The sequence below is a fragment of the Cydia strobilella genome, chromosome 14 (assembly GCF_947568885.1).
Source record: "Cydia strobilella chromosome 14, ilCydStro3.1, whole genome shotgun sequence".
NCBI classification, from domain to species: Eukaryota; Metazoa; Arthropoda; class Insecta; order Lepidoptera; family Tortricidae; genus Cydia; species Cydia strobilella.
The window spans coordinates 1058892-1075373 of record NC_086054.1 but is presented as its reverse complement, the minus strand read 5'-3'; the positions used below and the strand labels follow the sequence as shown (position 1 = coordinate 1075373).

Sequence of the window (16482 nt, the reverse complement as noted above, 5' to 3'; positions counted from 1 at the left end):
CTTAGAGAAATGTTATCATTAACATTAACTACTGTATCGAACAGTAGAAAAACCGGACAAGTGCGAGTCGGACTCGCCCACCGAGGGTTCCGTATTTTTTAGTATTTGTTGTTACAGCGGCAACAGAAATACATCATCTGTGAAAATTTCAACTGTCTAGCTATGACGGTTTACGAGATATAGCCTGGTGACAGACAGACGGACAGATGGACAGTGGAGTCTTAGTTATTACTAAGGTCCCGTTTTTACCCCTTGGGTACGGAACCCTAATAAAATAACAAGTTTTTTTTTAATTTTTAGTCTGTTCGATTCCCCGGTGAAACAAGCGAATTTCAAAAAATCTTTGAATGCAGTTTTGTTTCTTATTAAAAATAAAAAAATGCAAAATGAGCTAACTTAAGGTTTTAAGGCACTTTCGCCTCATTCATTCCACGCTGTATATAATAAGGCTACGCTAAGAGTGTGTGTGGCGTTGCACACACACTACAAATTTAATTTCAGTACCATTTCGTACCTTCTCAAAGTGACAATTGTACGAGGTCTCTAGCGACTTTCATATATATTGTCACTGTGACAAAGTACGAAATGGGTACGGAAACATAATATAAATATTTGTTGGCTGTACATATACTACCTACCTATAAACTAGTGACGCCGTTAGGTTAGGTCAGGGAACCCGCATGGCTCCACTGGTTTTTTTTTTCTAAAAACTGATTCTACAAAAAAAAAAACTAGCACCTCACAAAATTTCATGAGCAATAAGATATACGACCTGTACTTAGAAAGACCAGCCGGATTTGTATTCTTGCCCAAGAAACGGGGACCTTCGCTCTCGCTCGGTCAAAAACTATTCTGAGTAGGACTTCGGATATTAAGGCATAAAAAAATAAAAATAAAATTGGAGGCGCGGGGTATCGATCCCCGTACCTCTCGCATGCTAAGCGAGCGCTCTACCATCTGAGCTACGCCCCCGATGAAAAAAATCGCGAATATTATGACCTGAACCATATCACATACTACAACTTTATTGCTAGACAATTTCTACTCGGTTAAGGACTAGATACAATTATAACTTGAGCTCTGAGGGCGAAATAATTACTTGTTATGATACAAGATATAAACTGGTTTGCCGACAATGTCGCAAGAGATCTGATAGCTTGGTAGTTGGTAGCGAGCATTGTTCAATGTTGACAGAATTAATTGTCCATTCATAAACCTGATTGTAAAGGAATGAAGTATATCAATGGTCTTGTTATTTCACTTACGCATACGCATATTTAGCCTCGGGCAGTACAGGTAATCGCTAAACTAGTCCAGTGACTTGGTAGTTGCATGAATGAACGGTTGAAATTATCACATCAGTCTGTTTGCATCAAACGAACGTTTGTTCCTTTATATTTGTCGTAAACAATATTTACCTAAGCATGTTTTGCAAGGCACTGAGAAGTAGACATAAGAGAATTAAGGGGCCCACTGACTATCAGTCCGCCGGACGATATCGGCCTGTCAGTTAGAACAAAAATTTGACAGCGCCGAACAACTCACAGGCCGATATCGTCCGGCGGACTGATAGTCTGTGGGCCCCTTTAGTGTCCGACCGAAATCCGATTTTTGTCGAAGTCGAAACCAAAACCGAAGGCTGGAACATGATTTTTAAGCCGTAACCTGCCGAAACCGACACCGAAACTTCCGTCGGACACTACCGAAGTTACAGTTTCGGCGCGACCGAAAGGTTCGGCAGTTTTTTAGTCGAAAACGAACCTTCAGTCGAAACATGATTTTTATGCTGAAACCTGCCGAAACCGAAACTTCGATCGGACACTAGTGAGAATACAGTGTTGAAAAAATAACCGAGCCAAAGTACTCGAGCCACACGCATAATTGTACTTACAAAATGTAAAAAATATGTAAATATAAACTAGCCAAGTGCGAGTCGGACTCGCGCACGAAGGGTTTCGTACCATCAATCCCATCAGTTGTTTTTAGTATTTGTTGTTATAGCGACAACAGAAATACATCAGACATCTGTGAAAATTTCAACTGTCTAGCTATCACGGTTCATGAGATACAGCCTGGTGACAGACGGACAAACAGACGGACAGAGGAGTCTTAGTAATAGGGTCCCGTTTTCACCCTTTGGGTACGGAACCCTAATTTATTTCTGCATAGTCGGTATCCTAGAAATAATTAAATAAGAATATTATGTTGCAAGTTGCTATTGCTACATACGCTGGCCACTTCAGCTGTCACTATTTCAGGCTGATGTTGACTACATATTAGTTAAAGCAATATTCTAAAAGCAAAAAAATTGGAGGCGCGGGGTATCGATCCCCGTACCTCTCGCATGCTAAGCGAGCGCTCTACCATCTGAGCTACGCCCCCGGTATCAAACAGGCCGAAAGTACATAACTTATTCAATCTTAATAACTCAACATACCTACCCGCGAGCGTAGCGCCACCTCGTTTCACGCATAGGCACAATGGTTGTTGATTTGCGGAAAATGCCCTGAAGCACTATCGGTCTGGCTTAGTGGGTATTAACCCTGCCTGTGAAGCCGATGGTCCTGGATTCGAATCCCGGTAAGGGCATTTATTTGTGTGATGTGCACAGATATTTGTTCCTGAGTCATGGGTGTTTTCTATGTAGTTATGTATTTGTATATTATATATATCGTTGTCTGAGTACCCATAACACAAGCCTTCTTGAGCTGACTGTGGCACAGTCAACCTGTGTTAGAATGTCCTATAATATAAAAAAACTGACCAACTAACTAGCCGCGAACGTATTTAAAAGAATTTAATTTGCTACCATAAATAATACCTGATATAACAAAGGTTTATTATATCAAGATTTAATCTATGATGATAATAACTCATAAACACTGTACAGTCGCCATCAGATATATCAGAGCGCCCGAGGTGCTCAAAATATCTGAACACGCACTCTAACGCCTTGACAATAGAGGCGTGTCCAGATATTTGTCAGCACCTCGGGCGCTCCGATATATCTGATAGCGACTGTACTTACCTGTTTATATTAAAATTTAATATTCTCGTAATGAAACAACATAAACCACGTTACTATGCTACGTTTATTAATTGAATTTGCTATTAACATGTAATCCTGTATTAATATTTTAATTATTATTATGTAGTCACATTACGTAACTCAAACGGGGTACGTGTATAAGTCGCGGCGCGTACAGCCAGCAGATGAAATACAAGTAAGTTTAAAATCCATAACTAACGTTACTAATATAGTTATAGTCACGTCAAGATATAAATCCATACTATAATATTATAAATGCGAAAGTCTGTCTGTGTCTGTCTGTGTATTCCCTCTTCACGCTTAACCCGCTGAATCGATTTAGATGGCATAGAGATAGGTTGAGTCCCTGAGAAGGACATAGGATAGATTTTATCCCGAAAATCATCCCTTAAGAAAGTAAAAAGCGGGGAGGAATTGAGATAATTAATGAAGTGTCTGCTAATTTGTGTGCATAATATGCTCAAATTGAATAATTGCTATAAGACTTTCTCCAGGCGCTATTCTTACTCTTGCTGGGGTTACTAAGTCCACGCAGACGAAGTCGCGGGCAAAAGCTAGTAACAGTATAAAATAGAGGTAAAGTAGGCTTCAAAAGTAATATTATATTACATTTCAATACAATTTGTTGCAATAAATGCTACAGCAGTTATTAGTACAGGTAATTAGAATAGGGGATATTATTACAATGTTCTGCCACCATGCAGTGCAGCACTAGCACTAGCTTTTTTAGGGTTCCGTACCCAAAGGGTAAAAACGGGACCCTATTACTAAGACTCCGCTGTCCGTCTGCACGTCCGTCTGTCCGTCTGTCTGTCTGTCACCAGGCTGTATCTCATGAACCGTGATAGCTAGACAGTTGAGATTTTCACAGATGATGTATTTCTGTTGCCGCTATAACAACAAATATTAAAAACAGAATAATATAAATATTTAAATGGGGCTCCCATACAACAAACGTGATTTTTTTGCTGTTTTTTTCCGTAATGGTACGGAACCCTTCGTGCGCGTGCTCCGACTCGCACTTGGCCGGTTTTTTAGTAAACCATAGAGTAACTTATACATACTGGTACTGGTACAGGTATTTAACAGGATTTTTGACAAGTTTTCAGAGATAATAAAATATGACATTGATGCATCAAGGAGTATCGCTTGAATACGCAAGTGACAGAGATGTTAGATAACGAAATTTCGATTTTCTTGTTTCGCTATAGACCCTCAGATTGTGGTAGTGGCGCCACCTACGCAGAGTTTCGCGTAATATTCCCTATTGTCAACACAAGAACATAAAAGTGCTTGAATGCGTAGTATAAGTATATATACTTTATATTGTCCTACTTATTATACCTTTACTTGAAATGTAGTCGAGGTAGAGTAGAAAACAGACATATTGCCAAAAATGTGTAGGTATTTTAACTTTTAGATATTTTCAATAACAAGTTTTGTACCTTCAAACGCCTGACCTTGAAGTGTATTAATAGGCTTTAATTAGTTAATTAACTTTAATTGCACTTTTGTCTGTTTTTACAATTTATCCATTTTTGTTTTATTTTTCCATTCTTGTTTTATTTTTGTTAAAATGAAAGAGTATTTTGGTAACATTGTTTTGATAACTTGGAATTTCTATTTCTAGTTTAATTTAGTATTTATATAAGTCACATGGTTTTCATACTATTTTTTAGGAAACTGTAGGTCTATAAGTCTATTACCCTATATTGTAACAAGACTGTTTGTTTCTAAATAAAGAAAATAAAATAAATAAACTTTTATATTAAAAACAATAATATTTATGTGCGAAGTGTTACTAGAGTTAAACCAAGTAAAGTCTGTAACGATTTTGATAGAATACGCAGTGCAAGTGTTATTTCATAGAAGTTTGACGTTTAAAATAACACTTGCACTACACGTGTTATCAAAATCGTTGCAGATTTATCTTGGTCTGACTCTAATTCCCCAGTTATTAAATAACAAGTTACGCGCAGGCTGTGGTAAACATGACAACGTTGGCACTATGGCTAAAGCACAGGGCGGACACGCTTTACATCAAAAATCACTTGCGTTTCTATGTGTGAACGGCACGTCTGTGCACGCGGCATGCGTCATTGTGTGAGTAAGTTGCTTAAAAATAGTACTAAGCGGCCGGCAAACGGCCGTCAATCTGCTGTCGCGGGGCGAGGTAATTCAAGTCGGGGCGGGGCGGTGCGTGGCCGTTCTGTATGATAATACTATTACTTATTCTGTGGCTAAAGTTAGGGGATTTTCATACTGTAACACCCGAGCTTTAATTACTATTATTTTTCCAGTAGTATTATACTTTAATATTACAAGTGACAATTATAAAACCGCAGTTTTCAGATAATTTTAACAGAATATTCTGGGCATTTGCTGACTGTACCAGGACAGACGCAGTATATTTGTTCACATTACGTCACGTGTATACACCCTCGGAGCTCAGCCGGTGTGAAATGACATTATCATAATTATGGCGGCTTACTGTCGCTAAATATACCAATAATTTCTCCTAAAATCCTTTTTACTATTTTTTTTGAGCACGTTTTGAAATACATTAGACGAGACGAGGATTGCACACTAGACTGGCCAGCGATCGAGACACAAAATTATTTGGAAACAAATTTGCCTTTCAAATAAACTGTTAGTTTGAAGCTCTCATTTTATTTCATGATAATTTTATTGCAAGTTAAGGCTTTTTAGGGTTCCGTAAGGGTAAAAACGGAACCCTATTACTAAGAGTTTTGAATGATTCACGGTTAGTTTCACTAGACTTATATTGACCGGGATATAGACCCGTGAACATGATGCATGTAACTGCGTCGAAATATCGGGAGCTCACAAATAATACAAAAGGTAATCACGGTCTATATCCCGGTCAATATAAGCCTATTACTAAGACTCCGCTGTCCTTCTGTCTGTCACCAGGCTGTATCTCATGAACCGTGATAGCTATAGACGGTTGAAATTTTCACAGATGATGTATTTCTGTTGCCGCTATAACAACAAATACTAAAAAGTACGGAACCCTCGGTGCGCGAGTCCGACTCGCACTTGGCCGGTTTTTTTTTATTCTTTAATTTTTTGTGACACGACTCTTTTTCATCAATTTACACTAGTAATGCAGATTATTTTGAACATTATATTATTCTCTTGCTAACGGGTTGAACACGTTAGGTTGTGCGTGATGAATGTTTGAGGTTTGTGAGAAGATGGATGCACGTCCTTCAACTGTTTAAAATGTGTTAATTTATTTATTTTTAAATGTTAGTATATTGTAATTTGTGATTATTTGTATATTGTTTCTTTTTCTTTTTGTATTTTCTGTGTAAGTTACCAGTGGTTTGGTATTTTACTGTCATACTGTTTAACTTGTTTGATAAAATAAAAATAAATATTATGCTGTGTATAACATTTTTTTTTCAAAAAAATATACTTATGTCTGGTATACGAAAGTTTCGCAAAACTGTAGACAGTTTGTTGGCGAATAGTGCGCTCTCAATTATATTATAAGTAATTATTTTTATGCGTTATTTCTACTGAGTACAGTACAAACTGTATATGTATATATATGTATGTATACTATACTTAGGTGCATGTTTATGTATGTAGGTATAAACATACACCCTCGCAGCCTATCCGGTGTGAAATGACATTATCATATCGCGGCATATTGCCGCAGAATAAACCAATAACTTCGCCCATATAATTGACATAAAAAAATGTATATTGTGACGATAAATCGTATAAATATGATTATCAACGCATGTTTTATGTGGACGATAAATCTGAAAATAAAATTGAAATATTCCGAATCGTAAATCGTATTCTAAAACTTTATAATAAACAATTTAGTAGTATCGACTTGTTCGACTGCACAAAATCGACTTTAAAAAAACGAGTTCAGTCACTGCTACTGAAATCCAAAAATAACGACAATTGACGAAATCTAACTAGGTAAATAATCACACACCTTAATCTTTCCGGCTTCCATTACACACTCAGTCACAGTCACATACACACACACACGAACACGCACACACAATCACTCAAAACACACACGTACACATGTTATGCAAGCCATATCTTGTTTGTATAAAATGCTTTTTTACTCCCTTCTTCTTTTTGTGTTTCCACTTAGTTATTGCATGTTTTATGTACTCTTGTGGACATATTAAATATATTAATAACGGGTCACTCACGTGTTTTAAGTCGAAAACGCTCGACATGTTTCACTCCGTACCGAGGAGCGTCATCAGGAGCTTGCGTTGACGGTGACGGACCGGCGACCTGACCACCTGACCTGACCTGACCTGAGTCTGCGCCGGTCCGTCACCGTCGACGCAAGCTCCTGATGACGCTTCTCGGTACGGAGTGAAACATGTCGAGCGTTTTCGACTTAAAACACGTGAGTGACCCTTTATTAATATATTTAATATGTCTATGTCTCACGGAAGTTTGTGGACATCTGTTATTGGCTATGTTTTCTGTTCACTATGCTTTGTATTATTTTTTGTATTGCTGTTGATGCCCCAAATAAAAAAATAAAAAAATAAAAAAATACCTAAGTATACCAGATTAACAATGTTTACTAAACTAGGTTGTATTGTAAGCTAATCACTTATAAATAAGCTTTACAACTGTATACATGAATAATTAAAAAACGCTACCTATTTCCTTTCATTCCGTGAAAACTGGTAACTGAACTTAGTAACCAACTACGTAAATAAATAGAAATTATCCATAACTCAGCAACAAAATAAATATCTTTGATCAGCACACAAATAAATGCCCTTACCGGGAATTGAACCCGGGACCTTATGCTTCGTAGGCTGCTTCGTAAGTATACCAGTTATTAGGTAAATTTGTAGTAAATTTCAAGAAGGTACTGTTATGTATTATTTATGTACTTAAAGAGATAAACAAAGAATAACCAAACAGGACATATTCTCTGAAAAACATTATTCTCTCCTCATCTGCGATATACCAAACGCTTTACAAGCATTATAATGCCTGAACGGAACAGAACGCTTTCTTTAAAAAAAAACGTTACGCATTCTTCTTAAAACCCCTACTTCCCATCACCATTCCAGTACTCCAATACGAAATATTAACAAACATCCCAAACGACTTAAATAGTAGATTGTTAACCAAGGGATGAAATGCACTCATTTCTGCCGAGGTATTTTGGCGCTCGAATGCCTTTCACCCGAGTTACTCTACTTTTCACATCGAATACGAGGAAAGTAAAATGCATGTGTTTTTTTTAAAACATGACTAAGTATACATTTTTATAGCATTTCCGAGGATACTTTCAATTAACAGTTCAGGCAAAAGTATCGTTATTTATGGAATGGAGAATCAAATATCAAAATGGAAATTGTATAACAAATCCATTTAAGAAATAAAACTCTTTACAGCGTTCGTGGTCAACGGGTGAGTCACCCGTTGACCACGAACGCTGTAAAGAGTTCGAAACGTCGGGATGTATTATAAATTCAATATACGCGATAAAATCCGTTTTCATAGTTTTATTTCATGAGTAACTATCGCGGTAACCGAAGACAATATTAAATCCATTTAATTTTTAAATTTCAATTGCTTATTGTAAAAAAAATTAAAAATCGTACTACGAACGTAAAATGCTCCAGTGCAGACACGTATCATTTTCTGCACACCTTTTAGAACAACAATGACCCTTAGAGCATGAGAAATGAAAACAAATAGAACGCGTTCTTCAAAAAATCTCAACAATGTTTATTTAGAGCCCAGCTAAGGCGATTATCGCGAGAAAAACGTTTGCTCCTCCAGGAATGTTATCCGATTAAACTACCATTGTTACCGGCCGGGAAATTGCTGATTTCATTTAGGAGCTCTTTATCAAATCTAAAGCATTTAAAAAAAAACGGCTGTTAGCGCTGTGGCAACACCGCTAGCTTCGCCAACCAATGATGTGTGGAAACGTAGCCCTGCAGCCCCAAGATGCCAACATAGACGGCGGGATCGGCGTCCAACCAGAAAGCGCGATGCTAGCGCCAGAGTTTCACACATACGACGCATCTTCGGGCATCGCTGCGAGCGCATCCCTCTCTTGCAATCTAACCACCACGATAAACTCGCGTGTCCTAGACATAGAACCTATACATATAGTTATTGTACATTGTAATAAAACCCATTAAAATGGTAATCTCAAGTGATACCTTGTATTATTTAAACAGCGCAAATAGGCGCTAACAACGGCCAAGTGCGAGTCGGACTCGCGCACCGAGGGTTCCGTACTTTTTAGTATTTGTTGTTATAGCGGCGACAGAAACACATCATCTGTGAAAATTTCAACTGTCTAGCTATCACGGTTCATGGGATACAGCCTGGTGACAGACAGACGGACGGACGGACAGTGGAGTCTTAATAATAGGATCCCGTTTTTACCCTTTGGATACGGACCATAAAGATATTTATATAAGTGTAAGTATTTGTAAAAAATACGATTTTTAAAGCAAACACGATTATTTTTAACGGTAAAATCGATTATTTCTATTACACAAATCTATAGATTAGTAATAGATTTTTTAAAGCTAAATAACCGATTACTTAAAATAGTTAAAATCGACTTTTCAAGTCAGAAATCACACTCCTACCGTAATTTTTATCCGTTATAGTAATTTCCTTCGACCTCTCATAATCCTGAGAGCTCTCAGGATTGTTATTGTGTCGTGTTATAAGATAAAGGGTCACTACATTTGGGTCCCACAAAGCCAAATGTGATTAGATTGGTCCTTTGAGTGGCGTCACGTCGTCTTCTTCCATTTTGTCACAATTGACCCTATTCTCGTTTGATGTTAAAGTAACGAGGTTTGACATGTAAACTGACAGTTCTAAAAAAACTACAATTACAAAGAAAAAAAAAACCTCTTTATCCACACAGTTTATTTCATTACACAGGTTGTTTACTGCCGTTTATTATGTAGCAGTCACATAAACTGTTAATGCACAACCTCAAAAGAGAGATATTTTTGCTAAAAAGGTGCGACGCAAAAGTAATAGCGACGCTTATAGAGAGGCGAATTCACATTTTCATCCATTGTGAATTCGCAGGAAAATTGTATAACTGAAGAACAGAAACACGAAAACAAAAACATCTGCAGGTGTACTACCTGCACACTTGTTCATTTCGCCCCGGGAGCACAGTGACCCCGTTTCCGTGCTGCAAAGGCAACAATAAAAGGCAGCGAAATCAAGGGAGTGAGGTACCAGGCGAGCATAAGAACACAATAGGCCCTCGCAGAACGTAAGTAACAGGGGGATGTCCTCGCTTTATGTGTTCCTAGTGAACGGGAAATATATTTGCACTCGTAACAAAAGACCAGAGAGCGGCTTAGAAAACAATAATTAAATAAATCATAGAGAAATGAGTCTCATGATGAATATTTGAAATTTTGAACACAATCTTCAGTTCTAAATAATAATGTAACAAAATTGTTGATTTTAACCTACTTCTAATAGCCGCCTTAGTAGAGCTTATTATACAAAATAGATGACAATACAAGAATTTCAAGAATTTGATGCGATTCAACTGATCTGATGATGGAGCCAGAAGGCGGAAAGTGAAACTCTTCAATGGCTATGTATGTACTAGGTAAGCCTTCATTCATTCATTTTGACGAGTCCAAACCAATTATATGGGGGTTAAGTGGAATTAAATAAATAAACTTATTTATAACGTTATCCTAATAAGTAAGCGTAAACAAAATTATTCAAGCAATACCCTAAACGACCTTACAAGAATATAAAATACCTCGGATTTCTTCCATTTCGTATTCTATTCCTAAATCAAATAGCTCAAGGTTCTCTTCTGGGGCCTTTTGTGTTTTTAAATTTAAAACAGTTTTTTGTACGCATTTCCCTTTCCGGAAGGAATAAATTGCTTACTTCGATCGGCTAATACCATTTAAGTTTAAATATAACATAAATAAACTAGTTAATACATAAATTAGTTTAGCAATGTAAACAAAGAAAGTAGTGAAGGCTTATGAAGAATCCTAGTGCTCCCAGTAAACTATAATACAATATATGGAGAAAGGCATAAAACTTATTACTAATATTACGTACGTGGCCAGACGCGCATCATACCCATTTACTTCACAAGAAAATAGCATTAAGCGAAAGAGAATTTCATATTTTCTCCTTAGAATGTTAATGTTGCCATTCGACTGGGCATGAACACTGCGTTAGTATTTTCTTGCATGGAAGGACACATTTAAAACGTGCTTGTTTCCAGTTGTTCATTCGTATCGTGTGTTTTTCATCGTTTAAAATGAAATTCATTGTTCGCGGTCTGATGAAACCCATTCGATTAAAGGTGTTTCTTATTGTGTTACTTTTTTTTATTTATTCATTTCGACTTTATTGCACAAAAGAAAAACTTAATGTACAATAGGCGAACTTAATGCCACGAGGCATTCTTTACCAGTCAACCTTAGGACAACGCAGAAATGATTGTAGGCAATGTATTATGGTATATATTACAGTTCCCATAACCCATAAGGCTCAACGGTACCTATGATGCTTTTGATTTTTTAGTATATCCAAATTCCAAAGATAGATATAATATCCTCTTTGGTATATCTCAGACATAAATACTAAGTTTACAGAAATAGAACGAGATAGCCGTTCTCGTGTTTATTAATAGGGGTTCCAGGTCTATTGAATTGAATGCAATGTTTGAAAAAAACGGGGTGTGTGATACGCCCCTTTTATAATACATATTAATATTGACGACCGGTCTGGCCTAGTGGGTAGTGACCCTGCCTGTGAAGCAGATGGTCCTGGGTTCGAATCCCGGTAAGGGCAATTATTTGTGTGATGAGCACAGATATTTGTTCCTGAGTCATGGGTGTTTTTTATATATTTAAGTATATATATATTATATATATCCTCTGAGTACCCATAACACAAGCCTCCTTGGGCTTACCGTGGGTCTTAGTCAATCTGTGTAAGAATGTCCTATAATATTTATTTATTTATTTATTATTTATATATATTACATACATGCAGACCATAAACAGACGCAACTGGCGATACATTGTGTTTGAAGATCTTGCAAATTACGATTACATTACGATTTTACGACACAAGTGCGAAAAGTAGGAAATTCGCAATGCACGTGTATGTATGTAACAATTGTACATATGGCCCTTTCAATTTGGTTGGCTGGCTGGCTTGATGATGACTTGATTTCTTAATTCTCAGGAATACTAAGGCCACAGAAATCATGGGAGATATACATAACTTCCCACAAGATTTCTTAAGGAGGGTTAAATTACATGTTACAAAGTTATTGAGCAAATGGTTATTTGTCAAAAATATGATTTCGTAATTTCTCATGCTTACTAGAGCAACATAAATCAAAAGAAATAAATAATATTACCCCAAAAAATCCCATAACGTAAGGAAATTTTATTTAAATAAGATTCTCCGTGGGATAAAATTAAGTGACGGTTTTAAGACTTTTGATTTCTTGGTTATTCTCAAGAATACTAAGGCCGCATAAATCAAAAGAGACATTACCTATAGTTCCCACGAGGTACCTTAAGTGGGGTTACAGGTACTCAGATTTATGGTATGTTTGACAAAAAAAAACTGAGAGGCCTATATCTATAAAAAGGTCTCCCATTCCATTATAATTTGAATCTTTCCTTTGTTAGATCAAAATTGCATTCGTCTTGGCAAGTTTTGATGTCTGGGCAACTAGAGGATGATCTAGAGAAAATTAATAATAATTCTTTCTGAAAAATCCCACAACGTAAGGAAGTTTTTTTATGTGCCTTGAATCAATGGTTGGTTTTCATATTTTTGAATTTTTGGTAATTCTCAGGAATACTAAGGGAAATTAAGGGAGACATTAGCTCCCACGAGATTTCTTAAGTGAGGTTCCAGGTATTGAGACTTAAATATGTTTGACAAAAAAGAGGCGTCCTTAACAATCTACGATATCCTTTAAATATAATATCTTTTGTAAACTAGACCTTTTTTTACACTATATTTTAATACTGTTAAACAAGATTATTTACTTTGTGTCAGACATGTGCTTTGCAGGTAAGTAGTAAGATAACATTTCAATACCATATACCATATACCCCTTCGAGCAACACTGGTTTCCGACACGTTCAGTGTTGCTCGAAGCCATACCTACATTTATTACAAATTTATTTTTTATATGACCATCCGTGGGAAAAAACTCGGTGATTAAAAACTTACTTTTGATTTCTTGGTTATTCTCAGGAATACTAAGGCCACAGAAATCAAGGAAGACATTAGTTCCCACGAGATTTCAAATTTTTAAATGGGGTTCCAGGTACTCAGATGTTTGGATACAATATGATTGAGAGAAAAAAACGGGGCGTTTTTAACGCTTTACGACTTCTTTTAAATATCATGTATGTATTTTAAAACACATTATACAGGAGATCTCACGGTCTATTTACACAATATTTATATTTAAATACCATGCTACCAGTTAAATGCCGCGCACTGAATTTTGCATACTAAAGTCGGTCACATGTGCCCTGCGATTTCCTAATTTCTCATGTTTACTAGAGAAACATAAATGTACAGAAATGCATAATATCACCCCACAACATCTCATTACGTAAGGGAATTTTATTTAGATAACATTTCCGTGGGAATAAATAAACTGACTTGGTTTTCAGACTTTGATTTCTTGGTTATTCTCAGGAATACTAGGGCCACATAAATCAAAGAAGACATTAGTTCCCACGAGATTTCTTAAATGGGGTTCCAGGTACTCAAGATTTTTGGATACGATATGATTGAGTAAAAAAAAACGGGGCGTTCTTAACGATTTACGACTTCTTTTAAATATCATGTATTTTAAACCAGAAGATCTATCTACACAATATTTATTCAATACCATAAACCATAAGTTATTGAGCAACCCGTTGAATGCTGCGCTCTTAATTTTGCATTCTAAAATCGGTCACATGTGCCCCGCGATTTCCTAATTTCTCATGTTTACTAGAGCAATATAAATCTACAGATAAATATCATCCCACAACATCCCATTACGTAAGGGAATTTTATTTAAATAAGATTCTCCTTGGGAAAAAATTAAGTACCTTGGTTTTTGGACTAATTTTTAGGAATACTAGGACCACAGAAATCAAGGGAGACATTAGTTCTCACGATATTTCTTATTGGGGTTCCAGTTATACGTAGGGTAAGATATACAAAAGAACGGGCGGTTTCTTAACGATTTACGCCTCCTTTTAAATGTAATGTAGTTTATAACCTTTTTACAATACATATTTATATAATAGTTGCAACTGATGATTTAATTTTAACACATTTTATTTACTTGCTTCCTGATTTCTTGATAATTCTCAGGAATACTAAGGCCACAGAAATGGAGGGAGATATTAGTTCCCACAAGATTTCTTAACGTCATCTCAATACCACACAATTTGTCAAAAATGCGATTTCCTTATCATGTTTACTAGAGCAACATAAATCAAGAGAAATAATATCACCCTTAAAAATCCCTTAACGTAAGTACGGTGTGCCTATTCAAGGGTTTTTATATAAGATCCCCCGTGGGAAAAGTTAAGCATCAGGCTTTCTTGGTAATTCTCAGGAATACTAAGGCCACAGAAATTAAGGGAGACATTAGTTCCCACGAGATTTCTTAAGTGGGGTTCCAAGTAAGTTTTGGATTGTAGCGAGTTCTTTAAGCTAGGATGCTTACCACGACTGCCTTAGCGGTGTCAAACTGGCATATTCGCTCACGTCTGCGTAATTTACTTTATATTCTTACATCTCTTTTATTTTTATTATTTATCTTGCTCACACTAATATGCGAGTACAAGCGAGATGCATAGAAAATATGCCAGTGTGAAACTGGTGGTAGCCGTAAAGAAATAGCGCGCAGGCAACTAACACATTTCAATCAATCTTCTGTGGGAAAAAGTTAGGTCGTAAGGTAATTTTGTGTGTCAGGAATTTCAATCCATGGTTTTTTAATAAGATCTCCGGTGGGAAAAAACGAAGTGACTTGGTTTTCAGACATGATGTCTTGATAATTCTCACAACTTTTTGAATCGCGTATGATTGAAAAACGGTAAGATTTTTGATTATGAGCTATGCTTATGACCTACACCGCATTATATTTATGTATAAAACCCGACTCGAAATACGCTCTTTGAAGATGTTTTTTGTTTTATGACGACTACTACTACGACTTGCGCCTATTTTGTGACTAACTATTTTCTCATGCTTACTAGAGTAACATAAATCTAGAGAAATAAAATTACTACACCACGAAATGCTCACACAGCACAAGGGTTTTTTTTATGAACGCCAAGAGTCAAACTGTATGGATAGCTCCGTGGGAAAAAATAGTGACTTGGTTTCTTACTAATTCTCACACAAACTAAGGCCTCAGAAATTAAAGGCGGTAGCAGTTCTCATGAGATTTTTTAACGGTGGGACAAGATACATTAAATGTGACGTTTTCAACTAAAAAAAATTGGTTGAAAATGGCAATGTAGATAGGTAGATATAGGTACATGGCTGATATGAAAAAAAGGTTGACGACCTTGTTTTTATTACATTATATTAAAGTTACCAGTAATTGACATATTAGTAAACATATATTTGGGACTTTTAAGTAAGGATTCCAGAAATCCAGACATTATTATATATGCATAAATTGGGTGGAGCTGACCTTAATACTTGGCCTTGATTTTAAAATTTACGGCATAAAAAAAAACGATTAATGCATGGATTTCTTAAATTTCACACGTTCACTATACAGCAGTATAAATACAGTAGGTATCAATATTTTTTCTCAGTAAAAACGAAAATACTGACACACTTAATCTGAATTTCTGCTAGGGTGTAAAAACTTTATATAAAAGTTAAACTCTTACCAGGCTTTGGTGTAGGTAAGGCATCAAACTTTTAAGGCTTTATCGGATTTTACTGGAAAATAACACTTTGAAGAACGAAAGTAATAAAGATAAGGAAACTTCTGCCGAGAAACCAGACCGTGACAGACCACAAAACGGCAATAAAATCACGTTTGTTATATGGGAGCCCCACTTAAATATTTATTTTATTCTGTTTATTTGTTGTTATAGCGGAAATGCATCATATGTGAAAATTTCAACGGTTCCTGAGATACAGCCTAGTGACAGACAGACAGACAGACAGACGGACGGACAGCGGAGTCTTAGTAATAGGGTTCCGTTTTTACTCTTACCCCTTGGGTACGGAACCCTTAAAACGAATCGCATGCTGGTTGTAAGTTGTAAGGTAATCTACTATTGAATTTACAGAAGTAGGTATTGGTGTTGAATTTTCTTATGTATAGGTACAGTCGCCATCAGATATATCGGAGCGGCCAAGGCGCT

At 36.4% G+C, this 16482-nt stretch overlaps 1 protein-coding gene and 2 non-coding genes across 3 annotated transcripts in view; all 3 read right to left on the bottom strand.

Annotated features, from left to right (window-relative positions):
* Positions 1-16482, bottom strand: part of LOC134747409 (neurobeachin-like) — a 951208-nt gene that overhangs the window by 367238 nt on the left and 567488 nt on the right. The window lies entirely within an intron of this gene.
* On the bottom strand, positions 900-972 carry Trnaa-agc (transfer RNA alanine (anticodon AGC)). The gene has a single exon. It is a non-coding gene; the product is annotated as a tRNA-Ala (tRNA).
* On the bottom strand, positions 2310-2382 carry Trnaa-agc (transfer RNA alanine (anticodon AGC)). Its single transcript has one exon. It is a non-coding gene; the product is annotated as a tRNA-Ala (tRNA).